This window comes from Eubalaena glacialis, chromosome 12 (assembly GCF_028564815.1).
Source record: "Eubalaena glacialis isolate mEubGla1 chromosome 12, mEubGla1.1.hap2.+ XY, whole genome shotgun sequence".
NCBI classification, from domain to species: Eukaryota; Metazoa; Chordata; class Mammalia; order Artiodactyla; family Balaenidae; genus Eubalaena; species Eubalaena glacialis.
In genome coordinates this window covers 20,339,113-20,359,624 of record NC_083727.1, presented here as the reverse complement: position 1 = coordinate 20,359,624, position 20,512 = coordinate 20,339,113, and positions in this window count along the sequence as shown.

Sequence of the window (20,512 nt, the reverse complement as noted above, 5' to 3'; positions counted from 1 at the left end):
GGAGCACATCAATATTAGGAGAAGAGACCACCTGAGATGAGATTAAGGAAGTACAGGCCCTGCACACCCTAATCTTGCCAGCAACCCCACCCTTGAACTATTGCTGTAAAGCTCCTCATCAAATCCTCCCGGGTTGGGATGCACAATTTTGAGAGGCATGAGCCCAGTGTGTCCCCCTTTGCCAGGCAAAGCAATAAAGCCATGCTTTTCTACTTCACCCAAAACTCTGTCTCTGAGATTGGATTTGGCACCAGTGTACAGAGGCTGAGCTTTCAGCATCACTAGTAATAGGTCCTAGCCTGATGAAATACTAACACTCATGCCAGCTTAAGATTGTTCACATAGGGCTCTGCATAGCTCAAGGCCCCAGTCTGGTTGCCTCTGGCCGTGAGCAGCATCTCTGTTTAACCCAGCTTACTGCTCAAATGTTACCATTTTCCTTGCATACCACGATGTGGGGTGGGGGAAAAAGTTGGAAGGCATTGCTCTATTGCAGAGGTCAGCAGACTTTTCCTGTAAAGGGTCAGGTAGTGAATAATTAGGTTTTGGGGGCCATATGGTCTCTGTCTCAACTAAACTCTGCCATTGTAGCATGAAAGCAGCTACAGATAATGCTGAATAGACTGGGTGTGGCTGTATTACAACCAAACTATTTACAAAAATAGGTGGTGGGATGGGGATTTGGCCCAAGGGCCATGTTTGCCAACCTCTAGCCCACAGGATGAAGTTTACTCTCCTGGGTACAGTTGATCTCCCCATGATCTTGCTCCTGTCTACCTCTTCAGCTCCACTCTTCTACTGGCTCAAATGTCCCACACCCTGGAAACAGTCCATCTTGTTTCCAAACAGAGTTACGTGACCACCTGTGTCCATGCTCCCAAAGCAACGTGTTCAGACATCTTCCCACTTCCATGTAATAATATTGGGTTGGCCAAAAAGTTCATTTGGGTTTTTCAGTATGATGTTACAGAAAAACCCATACGAACTTTTTGGCCAACTCAATATGTTGGAAGGTCTGTCTTTTCCATCAGACTGTAAAATCTTTTATGGTGAAGACTATGTCACAGTTACATATGTATCCGTTAGGCTGTATCTGTCATATTGTTGGTTCTCCATGTTCACTGAATGTAGAAGAAGGAAGGATCGATGGAAAGAAGGGGAAAAGGAAGGAAGGGAGGAAGGAACAAAGGAAGAAAGGATTCTCTCTCTGGTTGAACATTTTAATTAAAGTTTCATTGTCTCCAAAGAGTTTGGGTGTCAAGGGATAAGTGTTGATAAAAGAAGGTCAGTGAGGGTGGTAAGGAAAATGAGTAGATGGTAGATTTAGGGAAAAATTGGGGCCAAAGGCAGTAGGAAGTTGTCTGAATTCTACAAAGTTTGTTGGCTGCATTTGAGCCTGCACTATGTCTGAATTACTTGATGTTATCCCAGATAAACCCACATCATAAAAATGTATGTCTCAGGTGGTGAGATAAAAGGTTACTGTGGCAAAAAGCAATTCAGCAATGCATTTGCAGTGACTCTACTGTGCTTTATAGTAGGTCCTATATAGTATATAGGGGCTCTACAATTTATGACAAGCAAATGAACCAGAAGTAAATGAATCAGAAACCGTAACAAGGAACAACTGCAAACTACAATTTAGTTAATAATATATCTCAATTAAGTACATTTAGAAACTTCACGAATTCATTTCTTTTTTTTTCTTTCTCTTTCTCTTTCTTTCTTATGAATTGTTTCCAGGTTTCCCATCTGGTGTAAGTAATCACATGGCATTTTCAGTGTAATTTCATTTCATCACATCCAAGACCTGGAGTGAAAACTTCTTTATCTTAAAAAGAAAAAGTACAAAGTTTCATGAGCTAATCTTAAGTGTATCTCTCTGAGTTATGTTTCTCTAACTATTGGGGCTTAACCCCCAAGTATTTTTAGTGGTGGGTAATAAATCTAAGAAATAGAATCCAGAAAAATGCCCAAAATTAGAATACTATTTTTATTTTCATGTCATAATTTGTAAGTTAGAAATAACTTATTTCCATATTATTTTAATTTGTCCTTTAAATCTGAATACTGTAGGAACCTAGACTGTAAATACTGAAGCTTTCAATCTTTCATTCTTTTGATATTGCCTTATATGGCATGCATAGAGTCACTGAAGAGACAGGCAAAGCAGAAATTTGATTTTTCCCCCCCAGGTCCTATCAACGTGCGATACTGTCATGTGCCTGGGAAAATAAGGTGATTTTTTTCTATTGACCTTTTTAGTTTATATTAAATGTTCTATGTATAATGCTATGACTTAATGGTGTTAATTTATGATGTAAAAAGTTTTATTTGATAGTAAGTTGATTTTGAAATTCATTTCCCAGGTTGGTATCACCTAACTTTTTCAGTTCTTCCAAAGTGATACAGACTTTACCCTCTAGAAGGTAAAATCTACTAGTTAGAAGAGGCCAATTATTCAAATCAAGGGGTGCTGTAAGGATGAAATAAAATATGTATGCTTGTTCTTCTTCAGGAGCCATTATGTACTGAGATATGGTTGTTCAGTTGAGGTCCATAGGCGACTTCTTTTTGTAGAGAGTTTATGGCCTCTCTTAAGGGAATCGTTGTTCTGATGTCAATTACAAGGGCAAGAGGAGGTTCTTAAGTAAGAAATAAAGACTATGAAGGTAGGTCTTCGGTAGAGGGGAGAGAACACAGTCTTTGTCTGGCTCAGTCTTTTCTCTTTTTTCTAAACGGAAGAGTGTATATATCTAGTTCCATGTTCCCAGCAGACTTGGAGGATATGCTGGTACCCACTTGGGGAGATGAACCCAGAAAGAGGATGAGTTAGATACTGTGAGCCCCAGAAAGCAAGTGAGATCTGTTAAGTAGAAGTATCTGCAGTCTCTTCACTCTAGGAATGTATTTTTTTCCTTTTGTTATGGCTGAGAGTTTGAGAAAGGCTTACCCAAATGTTTCAGCCTTGCATCAGCTATACCATCAGGTGCACAAGGTCAGGTTGGAGCTATGCTTCTGCTACTTATTTGAAAGAGTGCAGGGCTTTCTGAGATCAGTGTGGAGACAGCAGTGGGAAATGATGAGAGCTTTCTAAGGTAAGTGGGGCTTAGGATATACGTGGGCCTCGATAGTCCAGTGACTACCATCCATGTAGAGGTCCTTCTTCAGGTTCTAACCTTTCATTATAAAAAGAGCCATGGCTGCTTAGGCCAGATGGGGACCTTCCAAAATCTTATAGTTCATTCAACAGGCTCCAGATAGGCCCCAAGCAAATGCAATATCAAACCCACACAGAGGTGAAACAACATATTGGCCTATAATACTGCTTCTAGTCATTTTCAGTTTATGGTAATAGTGCTCTGATGGCATTAAGCATGTAATTTGAAAACACACAACAGTTTAAATTATACTTTTAATGAGATTAGTTTTTCTTCTCAGCTTGACTTGATCCTTCTACTATTTATTGCGACTCAAAAACATACCAGTGGGCAATTTTTTAAATTTTTAATTCCTAAATGTGTACTACGATGATGGAAGTAAAGCTGAACTAGTACAATTCCAGAAACTTTTCCCTAGGCGTCCTAAATCGGTCAACCTAGGACATTTCCATTATTGCCAAAAGGGAAAATATTCTTGGCTTTCACTCCTGTTTATACCTTGTCATATGCACAATAAAGCTTTTCCTCTCATGATTCTCAAAAATTGGGAGACTAGTTAAATTATTCGTCACCAGGTAGAGTACACATTAAACTCAGCTTTTGCTAAGATTTTTTTTTTTTTTTTTTCTGCTGTCATTTATACCTCTAGGATAGATTGGATTTATGCAGAAGCAACTTTCAGGGGGCATTTGGGAAATTCATCTTCCCCGAGTTCTCTGAGGGAGCACCATTTCACTGGCCAAATAAAATGCTTCTTTTATTTAACCAGGAATATAATGGAAGCAAATGTTTTCAGCATCAGCATTTCCCTTGGCCTAATATATGTTTTAATGTTCTATAAACTTAAATGATTGTAATGGCCTTATGTTCAGTAAACAAACACATAAATGAGTTGCAGAGAACATTTTCCTTCAGTGTTTCTCTTTTTAATGCCTATCTGGGGAGAAAAATATATGCAATTTCTATATTTTGAAGAAAATATCCAAGTCCCTCAAGTTATCCCTGGAATGTGTCAAGGGATATGTATGAAAAAAGGGTCTAAAAGCTAACATTTTGGGGTCTAAAAGCTAACATTTTGTTTACTATGTGACAAGATTTGTTAGATATGTTTTGAATGTTTAAAAATATTTTTAACCCTTATGTGATCTATATGCTTTTATTGTTATCATGCTCATTTTACAGATGAAGAAATGGAGGCACAAAGAAATTAAATAACTTGCTCAAGGCTCCACCACCATTAGGCAGTAGAGGAAGTGTTCAAACTCGGACTTGCTCCAGAACCTGTGCTCTTAGCACCAGGCTATCTTGTGCCCTGTCATCTAGTTGAGTACATGTGCCAGGTGCCTCACCTGTGATATTGCTGATACCTGCCACAGCGGTGAAGGAGATATTATCGCCTTCCATTTTCTAGATGAGAAATGAGAGGCTTACCAAGACCAAAGAACTGGTCAGAGCTCACATGGCTCATAAGGAGTAGATCTGGGATATGAACTCTGATCTTTTGAGTTTTGTTCTTTCCAAGACCACACACTTTTACTCAGTTCAGTGTCACTAAGATGGTTAAAGTTTTCACTGTGTACTCTAAAATCTATTTTGGAAGGAGGGATAATTTAAGAGCTAATTCTAGAACTTCCAAAAAAACTTTCTAAGGGACTTTGCATATTCACAGAGGAGATTAAAAATTAAATTTAGGACTAGGTTCTTGGGGTGATTGTAATTGGGGATTGTAACTCAGAGGCAAGCTGTGAGTTGGGGGTCAGCCTGAACTGATTTTCTAAGAGGAGCCCCTGGGAATTTAAAAGTGGGTGGTGAAATATTAGGGAAAAAAAGGAGCAGAAACAACACAAAAGACATTTCTATATAGTACCTGAATCAGGATTTGAGGTCTTTGAAGACCCTGTGCCATGTTTAGGAAATCAGCTGATAATGGGTCAAAAGCCATGAATACAACTAGCCATAAATACAACTAGCCATAAATACAACTAGATAAAACTTTTCCAAGTAAATTCACCCATAGCTGATTTTTTGGATTAAGCTTTAGGATGGTGAGTTATAAAGCCTATTAATGTATCCCAATATTTTCACTAACATCTGCCATTCAAATAAAGTATATTGTGCTTTCCAGAACATCTAGAAAAGAACTTTAAAACTACCTCGGGGAACACAGTGACTGTACAAGTGAAAACCAGGGGTTGTTTTCTAAAGACTGATAATCATTCTATTCAGAGGTCGATCGTTTATTTAGCTATTTTGAAAGTGTTTATCTATAAACTGTTTTAAGGCACAAATATGAAAGATAAAAAGGCAATTAATTAAAATATTTAAAAGATCTAATAGTAATGCTAAGAACAGCAGAATAAAACCTCAATTAGATAACTGAAGTTAGACAAAATAGCTGACCATCCTATCCTCTCCCAGCAGGTACCTCAGTGTATAACGAATGACACTGCCTTCTGAATGGCAGAAGGGGAGCTGAGCTAACATTCCTCAGACCTGGAGGAATATTAATAAGCCTCAGTTGAAGCAACTTTTTAATTTACACAACAGTGGTTCACCTCTCGATCTGTAGAAATTCTCCAACAAGCAGGATGGGGCTAGCCTTAGGCAACATTGTGTAGTAGGAGAAGTTAATATCTCCTTCTTGCTCTTTTTGTCATATTTTCTCCCCCTCTCTCTAGGTGGGTCCTCCTAGATGTGTCCTTTTCCTTATAGAGTGAGCTGTCCAATAACGTCCCTTCACTGAGCCAGTGGGGATTTAAGTGTAATTCACCCCTGGAACCTGTTTAAAAGCAGAATTAGAGATGGAGGTGTGTGTGATGGAGAGTAGAGAGGACCTCAAACAGGGCCCTTTGTTTTATTTTTTGTCTCTCTGGTCATAATCCATTAGCAGGCAAGCATTGTTTTGTGAAGCTTTTTCTTTATTTATACGTTGTGTGTGTGTGTGTGTGTGTGTGTGTGTGTGTGTGTGTACTAAGAGACAACGAGGACTATATTTCAAACTGTAGGTCATGGTAAAGACCATCTGCAGTCCAGCAGTAGTGTGGCTAATCTGGATTTGTGCACCAGCATGCAATGGTTCAAACCACAGCTATGCAATTAAGTAGTTTTGTGACTTTGGGCAAATTTTTCAGACCACTTGTGACATAATTTCCTAATCTTAAATAAGTGTAATAACAGGGCCTTTCTCACAGGGTTGTTGTGGTCACTAAAAAAAATTAACAAAAGCAAAGCACTTAAAATAGTGCCTGGCATTAAGTAGGTGATCTTGGATTATGAGTGCTGTTATTACTGTCATTACTGTCACCTGGGTAGGCTGGATTACTCACTGCCAACTGTGCTCCTGGGAGAGACTGAGAGGAGTGGGTCCTGAGACCAGCATCACTCATGTTATCCACAAGTGACATGTGTCCCAGGGCTCCTCCCAGGGATGAATGTGCAGTAACTGATGAAGTTCTGATTGCATCTGCTTGCTTTCACAGGCCAGTTACCTCTAGTTTGATTTCTTTCTGGAATGAACACAGGATTTGCTCAGCCATGCATGCATCATTATGCAACTCATATTTGCAGAGTCCTCCTGGATGCCAGGTGTTGATGCTGGTCTCACGACACTCTTTTTCTCAGTCTCTCCCATTGATTTCTCTCTGTCATCATCTTCTTTCTCTCAGAATAATTTCCCCATGGTTGTGGGCATTTATGAGGTAAGATTCTTAACCACTTGTACCTAGAAAGGAAGGAAATTTCTTCATCCTGCCTAGGTCAAGAGCATCCTTGAAGGAAAGTTACCACAGAGGTATCACCTAAACTTCCAGGCCAGTTTCTGCTTACCACCCTCAATCAAGGGCTACCAGAAATGCCCCAATTTAAATCACCTCTCTCCCTAGTCCCATTCATCCTCCCAAGTAAGAATCTAGACCAGTTCAGAAGCTACAGACCTTCTGCCTGACACTGTGTGGATTTGGAGGAATTTCAGCTTTTTGTATAGGCCAAGAATCAAAAGGATGAGTAGCAGTAGGCACCAGAATTAGGGAGAATATGACAGGCAGCAAGTAAGGTCTGACAACTTAAAACAACCCCGATGAGCTGGTAAGGTCCTTTTCTGTTTCAAAATCCTTTCACAGTTTATTTGATCTTCACAGTAGTCCCTGAAATTGAGTAAGACAGGAAACAAGCTGCCACTCATTCTTCACCCTTCTCCTTTCCCCTTCCCTCCCCCAATCATTTAGAGTGAAGGAAAAGGAGATCAGAGAGGTTAAGGCATCAATCCATGCTGAAAAGCTATTAGGTGGCAGCTTCAGGTATGGATTCCTCAATCTTCTCAGTGCTACTCCTAATTGTATAGAAAACCATATTCGATCACTCATATGTTCCCTAAAGTAGATTGCTGATGCTTCTGTGGCTTTTCTTAAGAGGCTTACCATATTGTGCAGTTTCTTTCTTTGATAGTAAAACAGAAGAAACCCAAACACCAAGCACAGAAAAAGAAATCAGACAGCTCTCAAGATAAGAAATGCAAATTGCTACACAGAAGTATCATGGCAGACTGTTATAAAATATTTTGGACAAAAACATCAGTACCGTATCTGATGAGAAGGCAGCCTACCCAAAGAGCTAAAGGCTCTGTAAAACAAACAAACAAACAGCCCCAAAACAAAAACCTGAAATGAACAGGAATGTTTGGGAAGGGTGGCTGGTTATTCTCTCATCTGGGTAGCACCCGTTCCCCAACCCCCTCGCCCCATACAGAGCTTGGTGCCCATAGCATCTCCTTCAGAAGTCAAGGGCAACGATCTGACAGGGTGAGACAAGTTAGTCATGCAAACCAAATCTTTCATGATGAGAGTTTTTGAAAATTCTCATTCAATTTTGCTCTCAGCACTTTCTGAACTGACAGCAATGATAGACACAGCTTTCTAAGTTTGTTTTTCTAAAGTCTAGACACAATATATGTATTTTTTAGTATACCATGAGCAATTAATCTCCCTGCTATAAAAGGCTGTACAGTCCACAGATTCTTATAATGAAGTTCTGATATTTGTTAATGTGAATAATTTTTCTAGTGCTTCATATCAATTCAACATTTATTTCTCTATTTACTCACACATTCACTCACTCACTCACATATTCACTCTCTCCCTCTTACCTTCCTTAATTTCACTAAATATTTCATGAGTGCCTACTATGTACAGGGCTCCAAGGTAGATAGGACAGGGTCTTGTGAATGGGGTGTGAATATTGTGGATGGGGTGAATTCTGTGGTCAGTGCTATTGATGTGGTATATCATCAAAATTAAACCTTTGTCATGAGCTCCAGTTTTAAACAAAATATAGACTATTTTGTTAAGTAAGTCAGCCAGTCAGCCCAACCCAGTAAGCCCAAAAGGAGTCTTATCTTCTTTTTTTAGTAGTTCTCATTTCCTCTCCAATTATGAGAACAATTAGCTTGGGGTAGAGATTTATCCCCTGCAAGCAATTCTAAAGAGACTTTGGTCTGTATATTCTTTCATTGGATGCTGACAAAGTCTTCCTTCAGGTGTGGATGGCTTCTGATGCAGGTTTTACTGTTTCATATTTATTTCTTTGAACGAGGTGGTAATTGCTCCCAAGGATTCATTTTAGATAAACAAATAATGACTTCACTTATATCTTGCCTCGTTTGCTTTCCCAAGGCTTTCAGACTAATTTCCTAATCTCATTTCTTGTCCTTATAAGTCATAAACAGTATCTACTGAAGCTCTTAAAAAGGGGGTAGGCAGTGGGGAACATAGAGATTGTTTTGATCTTAGATGTTATGGCTGAAGTAGAGAAGAAAACTTAAATTATGTAATCTATGATTCTCTCCTAATTAGTGCCCATGACCTTACTTACTGAGTCTTCTCTTTTATTTTAAAAGAGCAGTATTTTACTATTCTGACATATATGTTGACTTTGTAGAAGCCACATAACTTTTCGGCTTATTTGAATTAGCTCTGGGCCCCCAAAAAACAACATTGTGTTTTATTCTTCCCACAGTGTAACTGGTAAATAAGTAGGAGTTTAGATGGCATCTTTTATCATTATCCTATCTACCTCCGTCAATACAACAAGCACTTAGATCTTACCTAGATAATTTTGGGAGGTAAAAAAAATCCACAAACTTCCTATTTAAGATGAAGGATTATTTCCTTTGTCTTAGAAAAGAAGTAAATTGCCTTGAGATGCTCTCAGTATTTTAACCCAGAGAGGATACACATTGCTGACCCCCTCATCAAAATGGATCATTAGGTTTGTTGCTCATTTCACATTCGGAACATGAACAGGGATTGTGAAGTAACACAGCATTCTTGATGTTATGTATTGTTGTGATAGTTTAATGTTACAACTCTGTGGCCCCATTTGCCCATGTTGCAATCATACCATGGGACAGGGCAGAATTTGTCAATTGGATATGTTGGCTGACTTGACATATTTAAGCACCTATCAATCTTAGCCTCATTAGACACATGTAGAGCTTTTACTGTACACTCAGTTCCACTTAAAGCTTCTTCTGCCCTTGCTCCTCTCCTTCCTCACTTAACAGTTTATCTTGACCACCGGTATAATGCTGTGGTGTACCTCTGCTCCAGCTGTTAACTCTAAGGAATAGTGGTGTCTACTGAAAAGCCCTGGAATTTTTTTAAAAAGTGAAAGAACTAGAATATAGGAAGAGCCAGTCTCCAAGTCAGTTAAGTAGATTGTCTTCTGCACAGAAGGACGGAATTCAGATTAAGAACCTAGACAGAGGAACCTAATTTTTTACATCAGATGTAGGTTTGGGAACCAGAGACCTGTACTGTTTTCTCTTTAACAACTCGAGTGAAGTCTGAGCTACCTGGGCAGTGGCCCCCTTCGTTAACAAGATGATTGGCATCCAAGAGGCTGCTGCTCACACTTCTCTTTGCAGGAAGACACATTAACATTTAGGGATTGCCATTGAAGGACACTGGGAAAAATACTCCTCCATTTCTCAGAGATGTAGACTCTCAAATACAATTCAAAATTCATATTGAAGCCACAGTAGCTAAGCGCCATGTGGATTATCTGTCAGCAGTTGGCAACAACATAAAATTATGATGCCAGACATAGTTGTATTCCCCTTGGTGATTCTCTACTGTCATCTGTGAATGTGTCAGTCTTGCGAGGTTACATGCTACCGTATTTCTGAGAAGCGACGAGGGACATGTGTTGGAGATCCCTTTGGATCTGGTTTGTTTATCTTCTGTTTGTGCCATAATGTGACAAGTTCCTTAAAAGATTTCAAAACAGAGGTTTAACTAGAGGGAATGTTTATTTGAGGGATATGGTTATAACGTGTGCTGTAGGTATACTCATGTGTAATATGTATAATGTGTTCCTGGAGAAAATATTTAACACAATTTTTCTTGTGTGTAGGAAATCAAATGAAGAGTTTAGGGATGCAGTGAGGCCTGAGATAAAACTTGGTAAAAAGAGAAGGAAATATAATCTTATGTGACTATCTAAATAAATTTGGTAATGACAAATTTAACTTCTCAGTAAAAAAAAAATGGGGTTTTATCTTTTTCATTATTTCCCCAAGTATTGGAGGAAAAAAACTTTCAATATCTATTTTTAAAAGATTTTCCTCTGACAGTCTATTTTGAAAACTGTCAAACCTACAGAAAATTTGCAAGAATAGTACAATCAACATCCATATATCATTTCTCAGATTCACCAATTGTTAACATTTTGCCACATTTGCTTTTTCCTTTTCAATCTCTCTCTGATGTTTCATTTTAATCTCAGTTGCAGATAATCATGAACCTTCAGTCCTCTAAGAACAAGGACTTTCTCCTATAAAACTACAATTATCAACTTAGTAAATTTAACATTGATTTTATGTTATTATCTAATTTATAGCACATATTAACATTTCCACATTAATCACAATAATATTCTTTATGTTTTATTTTTAATCCAAGATCCACTTGGAGCTCATACATTAGTCTTAGTTGTTGTATTTACTACATCATTTAAGGCATTAGAAGAAAACCATACTCTTTGGAAATAATTCTATCTAATAGTACTTTTTTAATCTACAAAGGAATCAGCATCCTTCCAAATCAAGAATGGCTGCTGGGTTTGCTTACTCTCCACATGAGCAGTGCCCCTTGCTGTGCTGTTTGCTCTGTCTAGATCTTTCTGATAGCTCTCTATCTCAACATAATTGACTCTGGCATTTAAAAAAGTACATATTTTGAGTTTTCTTCTCATAGGACCATGCTTTCTCCTGAGATAAGGAAGGTAATACAAAAATCTAGGCCAGTGGCTGGCAAATCTGTTCTGCATAGGACCAGATGGTAAATATATTCGGCTTTGTGGGCCTAAAGTGGTCTCTGCTGCAACGACTCAACTCTGTCACTGTGGCTTGAAAGTAGCCCCAGACGATATGTAAATGAATGGGCGTGGTTGTTTTTCCAGTGAAACTGTTTGCAACCACAGGCATTGGCCAGGATTTGGTCTATGTACGATAGTTTGCTGACCCTTTATCTAGGCTAACGTGATAATAGGTAGTAATAGTTAAAAAATAAGCCTTCTTGGGTAGCTTAATTTTACATTAGCTGTGGCATTCTGGAAACAGTCCTTTCCTGGGTAAAAAGATTTCTTCTGGACCTTGGAGAGTAAGTAGCCTGACTTCAAGAGATCCGCATACATCACTTTAAGAAATTATTAAATCTTAGTCTCTGAAAATATTTTTCAATTGTGGATTCTCACTGCAAAAGAGAAATCAATCTTTATAATGACAGAGTGTTCAAAGATTTTCATGTAAATAAAAGAACAAACAAAATTAGAAAGTTCTATTGGGAACCTCAGACCCACTTTTTATAAGTGCTATCTCGACCTGCTGGTATGAACTTTAGGGACTGTAGCTGCTTACTGGGAAGTAAGTTTTGTCAGGGTGGGATCTGGGGGTTAGTGAAACTCTAATAACCCCCCAATATGACCTCATAGTCTGTCTACACTGGAGACTGGTCTGGCTGGCCTGCTGGGCTGATCTCTTTCCACTTGCTTAAATACACATTGGTGTAAACCGTGCAAAGAGTGTATTGCCAGGTAATGAGGTCCAGAGCCTTCTGGTACTTTCAGAAGTTGAATGTCAATTTACTTCCCTTGTCCTTCTGTCCCGAACTTCTGAGTTTGATTGCGTGTACTAAATAGAAAAACAGTATGAAATCATTTTTTAAATATAATTTTTAATTGAAATTTAACAGTTATATAAAAATGCAAAAATCATAAGTTTACTACCTCGGTGAATTTTTTGAAGTAAATACACCCATGTAACCACTACTCAGATCAATAAATAAAGCATCACAGATACCCAGAAGCCTCCCTCATCATCCCTGGATCCCCAGTAATCCTGTCCCCACCAAAGAAACCACAACTCTGACTTCCATTCCATAAATTATATAATTGGAATTATATAGTATGTACTTTTTGGTGTCCGACTTCAGTTACTTAATGCTGTATTGGTAAGATTCATCGTTTGTATGGCAGTAATTTATTCATTATCATTGCCATAGAACATTCCATTATATGAATATTTCACATTTTATTTATTTATTCTGCTGTTGAAGGAAATGGAGTAGTTTCTAGATGTTGGCTGATACAACTAATGCTGCTATGAACCTGCTTGTTCTTGTCTCTTTGGTCTTTTGGAGCACATAGTATGAGAAAGTTGATATAGATATATATATAGATATATATATACACACACACACGTATACACATATATGTATATTTATTTATTCAGCTTTAATAGATATTGCCAGTTTTCCAAAGTAATTACCCCAGTTTCTACCTCCATTAACTGTATGAGAGTTCCAGTAGCCCTTTTGAAATTAGGTTGTCTACCTATAGGAGTTCTTACATATTTTCAGACACAAAGCCTTTTCAGGGTGTACATGTTGCAAATACCTACTCCCTTTCTATGACTTACCATTTCACCCTATTGATTGTATCTTCTGATGAACAGAAGACCTTGATTTCAATAACAATCAACTTTCAATCTTTTCCTTCATAGTTAGTACTTTTTTGTGCTCTGTTTAAGAAAAATTTGCTTATCTCAAAATAAAAAGATATTCTTCTATGTCTATTTTCTAGAAATTTTATTGCTTTACCTTTCACATTTCATTCTTCAAGCCACTTGGAAACGACATTTTGTGTGATATGAGGTGGAGTTCAAAATTCCAATTTTACACTATGGACATCCACTTAACCTGTACTATTTATTGTAAAGGCCATCAGTCCCCATTGCACTTTACTGTCAACTTTGTCACAAATGAATTTCCATATACGGTACTCAGTTCTGCTAAATTGGTTTATTTGTCTATGTGATAAATAAATTACTACTTATACCATCTTAACCTGGAATTTTCTTTGTTGGAATGTTTTAAATTAAGGGCTTTATGTGTATATGTTATAAGTATATATACTTCTTGTGTCAGTTTTGGTGTTTATGTTTTTCAAGGAATTTTATCTACATTTTCAAATGTATTGTCATAATAGTAATAGTATGTTCTCATATTTTTAATGTATATAAGATTTGTAATTATATTATTTATATATTATGTAATTATTATGTCATATAATTATGTTACATACTTATATAAATAATAATTATGTAATTATTACTAGTATTTATGATTCATTGCTACTTTCTCATTTGTTTCTTAATCTTTCTTATTACTAGGGTTTACTCATTTTATTATTCTTTTAAAGGACCAACTCTAGGTTTGGTTAATTTTTTTTTTTTATTATATTATACAGTTGTTTCTATTGCAGTTAACTCTGTTCTTATCCTTACTATTTTCTCCTACTTTCTTCAGAGTTAATTTGCCATTCCCTTCCTAACTGCTTGAGATGGATATTTATATAATTTTCAGATTTTCTTCTTTTCTAATATATGCATTTAAGGATATACATTTTCCTCTAAGTATAGCTTTAGCTGCATCACATGAACTATGTTATGTCATATTTTTCATTATCATCCAGTTAACATATTGTCTAATATCCACTCTGGCCCCCTGTAGCTCAAAAATAAGTAAATACCTTGAGGAAAAACGTGGTGCAGAATGTTAAGCTCACTTCTTTGAGGTTATCTTTTCTTGAGGATCTTGATCTCTCAAGTCCTGAATGTTTACCTCTGAACTTCTGGCCGCCAAAAACGTCAACAACCAGTTTCTGTTCAGCCTGAGTGTTGTACTACTTATGGATCAGCAAATACTTAGGAAGGAAAATGGTGAATATTCACAATACAATGTGCCTTCCTTCTTTCCAGGATCTTTTGCCCTCAGGTCCTGGCTGCCTTAGTTGTTCTCCCATTTTTTTCAAACAGCTATTTTTAAAAATGTGTTACTCAGTTTTTATAGATCTTCTCAGTGGGAAAGCTGATCTGAATCAGATATTTTGTCATAGCAGAGGCACAAGTCTCCTCAACAAATAACTTTGGAGCTGGGAAAAACTTTAGAGATTAAGGTTTTGTAACTGGTCAAATGCTACAGATTACAAAGTGGCAGAGCCAGCACTAGAATCTGTAATTCTTGATTCCTTTAAAAGTACAAACGGCATGAGAATATGGCTCTGGGGCACAGATATACACACAAGGCAGCTGGGACTACTCATTCCTTTCCACAGTTTCAGATTTAGGGACAACCATTTTCTAATCCCATAAGATCTCCCAAATGCCCCAACTATGTGAATCATAATTTTGAATACAAGGAAAAAATAGAGCCTCCAACTGTACCCAAACTGCCAAACTTCTGTTGACAGTTGATATTTTATAAAGCATTGTTCCTGCGTGTACCACATACTAGGAATTTTTCTAGAGCTAGAAATACAAAGATGAAAAACACAAGTTTTTCCTCAAGCAGCTCACAGCCAAATATGGGAAAGAGGGAGACAAACAGTAAGAAAATTACGTTCATGGGGAATACACAAGTACAATGGGAGCCCTGCTGAAGAAGCAAAGACATGCTTGGAGAGTCATGAAAGACTTCACTAAAGACTGTTGAAAGAACTGTCTAGGCTTGAGAGATGGACCCGCTCCTGCCAGCAGGGGTGGGGGTGGGCACATCAGCAAACAGAAATTTAGATAACTTTCGTGTACCTGTAGATGCTCCACTTGACTAGAAATGCAGTATATCCAGTAGCAATCGTGAAATGCCATTGGGCTCTATACTTACTTCCTTGTTCCTTATTCATTTTCTATCTTTCTTTTCTTTATTCCTTGTTCTGCATCCTATAAAAGCGTCCTGCCTTTGGCACCATTTTGCAGTTCTCTAAATCCTTGGGAATGAAGACTCCCCACTTCATGAAGTGTTAAGTTTGTTTGTATCACCTAAATTGTCTTCTTTGATCATTTTCAACATGTCCTAACACATACACTCATTATGCATATATATGTATATACTCACATATACATAGATACTTGTGTATATGTTAAGTCTGCTGACTTGCACCCCCATCTGCACACACACAGATACACAGACCACACATTTTTAATAAGCTATGCATCCAACTTTATGTACCTTCATGTTCTTTATTCCAAATTATTCTCTTCTGTACAACCCAGGCTGGCAACCTTTTGACTTCTTGATTTGTCCCCTGCCTCAGTTCTGCATTCACCCCTCAGATCTGCTAGATATAAACTATCCATTCCAGCTCTCTCATCAGACATGAGTTGCAATTTATCTTCATATAACAGCCCTCTCAGATCTGCAGAAGTAGAAGGTACCACACACCCAGTGAGTGGTGTCCAAATGGCTCTGGATTTGCCCTGCAAGGCTCAGAAATTTAAATCTCAGAAAGTTAAAACACATTCTGCCCCTACTGGAGAGTCTCAGTCCTGAAATTTTGGTAACCACTTGAAGCCCTTGCACTCTCTCCATTTTCATCTTTTCCTTTGAACCCTACAATATTTTTTGCATTCCCAGGGAAAACAGTGGGTAACAAATGAATAAATGATTCTACCCCATCTGTTATAAAGAAATAGTCAAGGCATAGAGGTTTCTTCCTTCCTCTACTCTGCCCCTGTATCCACCACTTTCCCCTACCACTGGCAGAGCCAAGAGATTTTTCCTTCCCTGCTGCACAATTACAAGAGCAAAATGCCATGTAAAGTGAACACTGGGAAAACCCTAAGTGTGGTACTTTTCATGGGTTGTACCATTGGGTTTCCATTTCTTTCTTGTATGTAGTTCTTGGAAATATAATGAAGCTAGAACAAAAATATCATTAATAAGTGCATATAAATATTTTTTCTCTTAGCATTTATTAAATCACACTTATACCAGGAAACTACTAAAAACTAGAGATTCAAATATAAATAAGAAAAATCACCTGCATTTAAAGAAGCCAGATAAATACACAAATAATTCAAATAAATATGATAAGAGTTATGGGATTATGGAGGGCAGAATAATTAATTTGGATATTTTGGAGAAAGAGTATCAAGAACTGTTCAGTATTTGAACTGTGCCTTAGAGTTATGATAGAAATTGCATGAAATTTCATACATGTAACTAATTTGTAAAATGAGGGCTACCTGTCATTTCCTTAAACTCAATAAATTTATATAATTTTCAAAAAACAGCAAAAACGGACTGAAGTACTCCTGAGAATGGATTGAAAAGGAGATTTTAAGGATGGAAGTAAATTCAAGTAAACAGCCAAGGTGCCAGGACTCACATTTGTTATATTAAAGAGATTTGTTTACTGCCCTTCATGGCAAGATAAGAAATATTGACTAGAGGAAGCTATTGTATAAGATGCTGGCCAAGGAGTTAGGTGGCATTCTATTCTCAGAGCTACAACAAATGTGCTTCCTGACCTTGGGTAAATATCTTAACTTCCTTTTGTTTTCAGAATCTCTCTGTTCCATCAACATTTGGATTATTTTCTTTATGGTAGCCATTGCCATGGGCCTTTCTTCAAGTGCTCTCATTTCCTAATGAAAATGAAAAATACACGAATGCTTTTGCTCAGATGTATATACCAAGTTCAAGAGGCTCTAAGTCCAAATCTATAAAATGAAAATAGTTCCACTAATTAGGATGACTAGTGCAATCAGTATCAATTCCAAAACTCCATGATGAAACCTGTGGAAATAGCCACTTTTTTAAATGATGAATTTAGATGTTCCTTGTTTTAACAGAGACAGTCTTCAAAGTGAACAAAACTTTAAAGAAAAGAGGAAAAGAATGGATAGTTATTGAATAGAGCATCACAGATGGGTATACACGAAAACCAAATGGAATATATAGGGGTTAGTTCTAGTTTACATAAAAGTCAGATGGAGTAGAGGAAAATATGAAACTGTGATGAAGCCTCAGTCACAGCCTTACCTCATCACACAGGGTGTCCGGAGCTGAAATGACCCATTAGAGTTGTCCTATATTGGGCCAAAATGTTCTTGAGATATAAATATCCTTAGAGTACAGAGGTAAATTACCAGGCTATCTTGGCTTGGTGCAAAAATTTTTGTGGCAAGTATTCTTTGGGTCGTTTCCTCATGATGCACCTTTTATATGATCACTCATTTGCCCTCTGCATGTGGCCAATCTATCCTCATTCCTAAGTTTATCTACAATTAGAGCAGTATGTTAACATTCTGAGCAATAAAACCAGTTTCTTGTGAGTCTAGAGAAGTACTTGGGCTGCAGAAATTAAGTTTCTGTGCCTACATGTGGAGGACAACCCCAGCACCATGTTGAAGAGGCCCTTATGGCCCTTGCTTGATCTGCACAGAAGCCTTCTTCACCCTGATCTAGCCCATGACTGGTGAGGCAGGATGTAGTCTAGAACTCTTTCTTTAGCCATAACTATATTTAGGATCTATATGCACATCTGTACAGCTAATAGACCTAGGTCTATAGCTATTAGTCTATCTATCTATCTATCTATCTATCTATCTACCTATTTTCTTTTCTGAAACACTTGCATTAAAATTGATGGCAAAACTTAGCTGCCGATCAAGATGGCAAGGTATCTTGGAGCATGCCTTCTTTCTTTAGAAGGGGCCCAATCACCCTAGTCTTATAATTACCAAGAGAATAGTCACTTACTAGTGTTGGAGAAGCTGGGATATGGGTGAAATTATTCAAATGTAAATGCCTCAGACTGTATCATTAAGTGTTCCTTATGTCTCACGAACTTCTCTCAGAGACAAGGGGGAACAGTGAAGGACAGAGTGGAGAGTGCGGTGGCCCTCTCTCTCCCACTGGAAACCTTCAGGAGTCAGGCAAGGACCAAGAGCACATCAAGGGTATCCAGAGAGTAACCAAAGTTGGGGGAGGTGTGGTTTTTAAGCTGATGTAAATCTGCACGAGGTAAGAGCACAGCCTGAGTGATGACTGTTTGAGAGGTCAAGAGCCTGAGCACTGGGGAATAGAACAGACAGCTGGCAGAGGGGAGGCATGGCGCAGTGACAGACTTAGGGAATCCCCAGAACACTGAGGTCTTCTGTCCTGTAGGTGGACACATTCAAAGGACCGGACATGTGGATTTGCTCATTTTACTTCACACTCCTTTTACTGTGCTGTGATTTGCTCTGATGGGTTGGAAAGATGGACATGAAAACAAAACGAGAATATTTTTCTTGCATATTGGTTATATATTGCTTGATTTGCTATATTTTAAGGAATGGCAAATGTGTTGAATAGAGTTATTGCCTCTATTTTTAAAAACAATGTAATCATTATTGTGTGGATAAGGGATTCTGTGTGCTGTCAAGGTGCTAAGGGCTTTGTAGAGCACAGCTTAAATGCTGAAGAGTAAGCATTAGTGTAAGAAAGCACAGCACCGTGCAGAGAATAAATGATAACTACTGATCCTCACATTTTATAGGTGAGGAGATAAGCTTATGGGGTTAAATAGCTTGCCCTAGGTCTCACTTCTGATAAGAGACGAATTCTGTTCTGCTTGATGCCAAACCTCAGGCTTTGAACCACTGTGCTCAAAAATTGTTCAATAAATGTAGCACAGAGGAAACACGTTCCCCAAAGTTGCTGTTAAAGACATTCAGAGGTTCTCTGAGTCAGGAATAGCCTCACAATCTCACAAGCTTGTCTTCAGCCTTCTTCCTCATCCGTATTTTCATGGGGCCAGCAGGTAAGGACAGCACAAAGGAACAGAATCTATTTGAAAGCTCTCAATAATCTGCTGTCTATCTTCTATTATTATTTATAGTTAATGCTGTTAAGGGGATCACTAATTAAAAATAATACCTTATATTTATGTGGTTGTTTGTAATTTACAAAATGTTTTCAGGGATATTATCTCTTCTTTCATTTGATTATGTTTCAATCCTATGGGATTTATTACTTCAACTCTATCTGCATAAGTCCATATGTTGAGTGAAATGTTTGCAGAGGGAGAAAATGTGAAAATTGGTCATTCAGCCATGGCTGGATGCTTTGCGTCTTGAGATACAACATTCATACAATTGATTGAATTTTTTCCCATTCTATCGGGATGTTTTGTTATAAGCCTCAATCTAAACTTTAAAAAAAGCAAAAAAACTTAAAAATATATTCAATATTTTTCATCTGTCAGGCTTCCCAGATATTTCAAGTATATTTTATTTACTAGCATCAGGAGTTAAACCAGGCTGTTGTGCAGTGCTATTTCATTCAATCACTTCTCTTTCTTTATCTATTCCTACCTGCCTTTTGAAAGATTCATTTATCCATCTTTCAAGATTCATACCAATATAAATAAACACACACACACACACACACACACAGACACACCTAGCATCACAATATATAAAGTTTGGGTTAATGACATTCCATATGATTTACTGACAAATAGTCACATAGAAATTATGAGCTCTGAATTATTAAAATTAAGGTCTCTGACATACTAGTTGATTAATCAGAATACTATTCATTTTATCATTGTACCATTAAGCATATATTGATTATGTTGTTTATCAGAATTGCAAAGTTAAGTGGCTGGAAATTAGATAAAGAATATATAGTCTGTCCCCCAATTTTCAACAAAATGTCTCTTAATCCGTCTGTTCCCATCAGCTGAAGTTTCTCAAAAATTAGTTATTTCTCTAATATCTTAGAAGGCCATTCATGAAAATCATAGCATTTTATTTGAGTTGCCATGCAGTAAAGTATACCTGGATATATGTGTTAGAAAAACATGCATGTTTGATAAACTGTTAGCTTCCTTTATTATTGTCCTTACTTTGTGGTTAACATAAAGGTTATGACACCCTATATGGATCTTTTTTCTCCTAATTCCCAGGAGAATTAGAGCTAAGTGTTGCCTTTATTCCCAACAAATGCTATCCTTGATACTGACCTTGG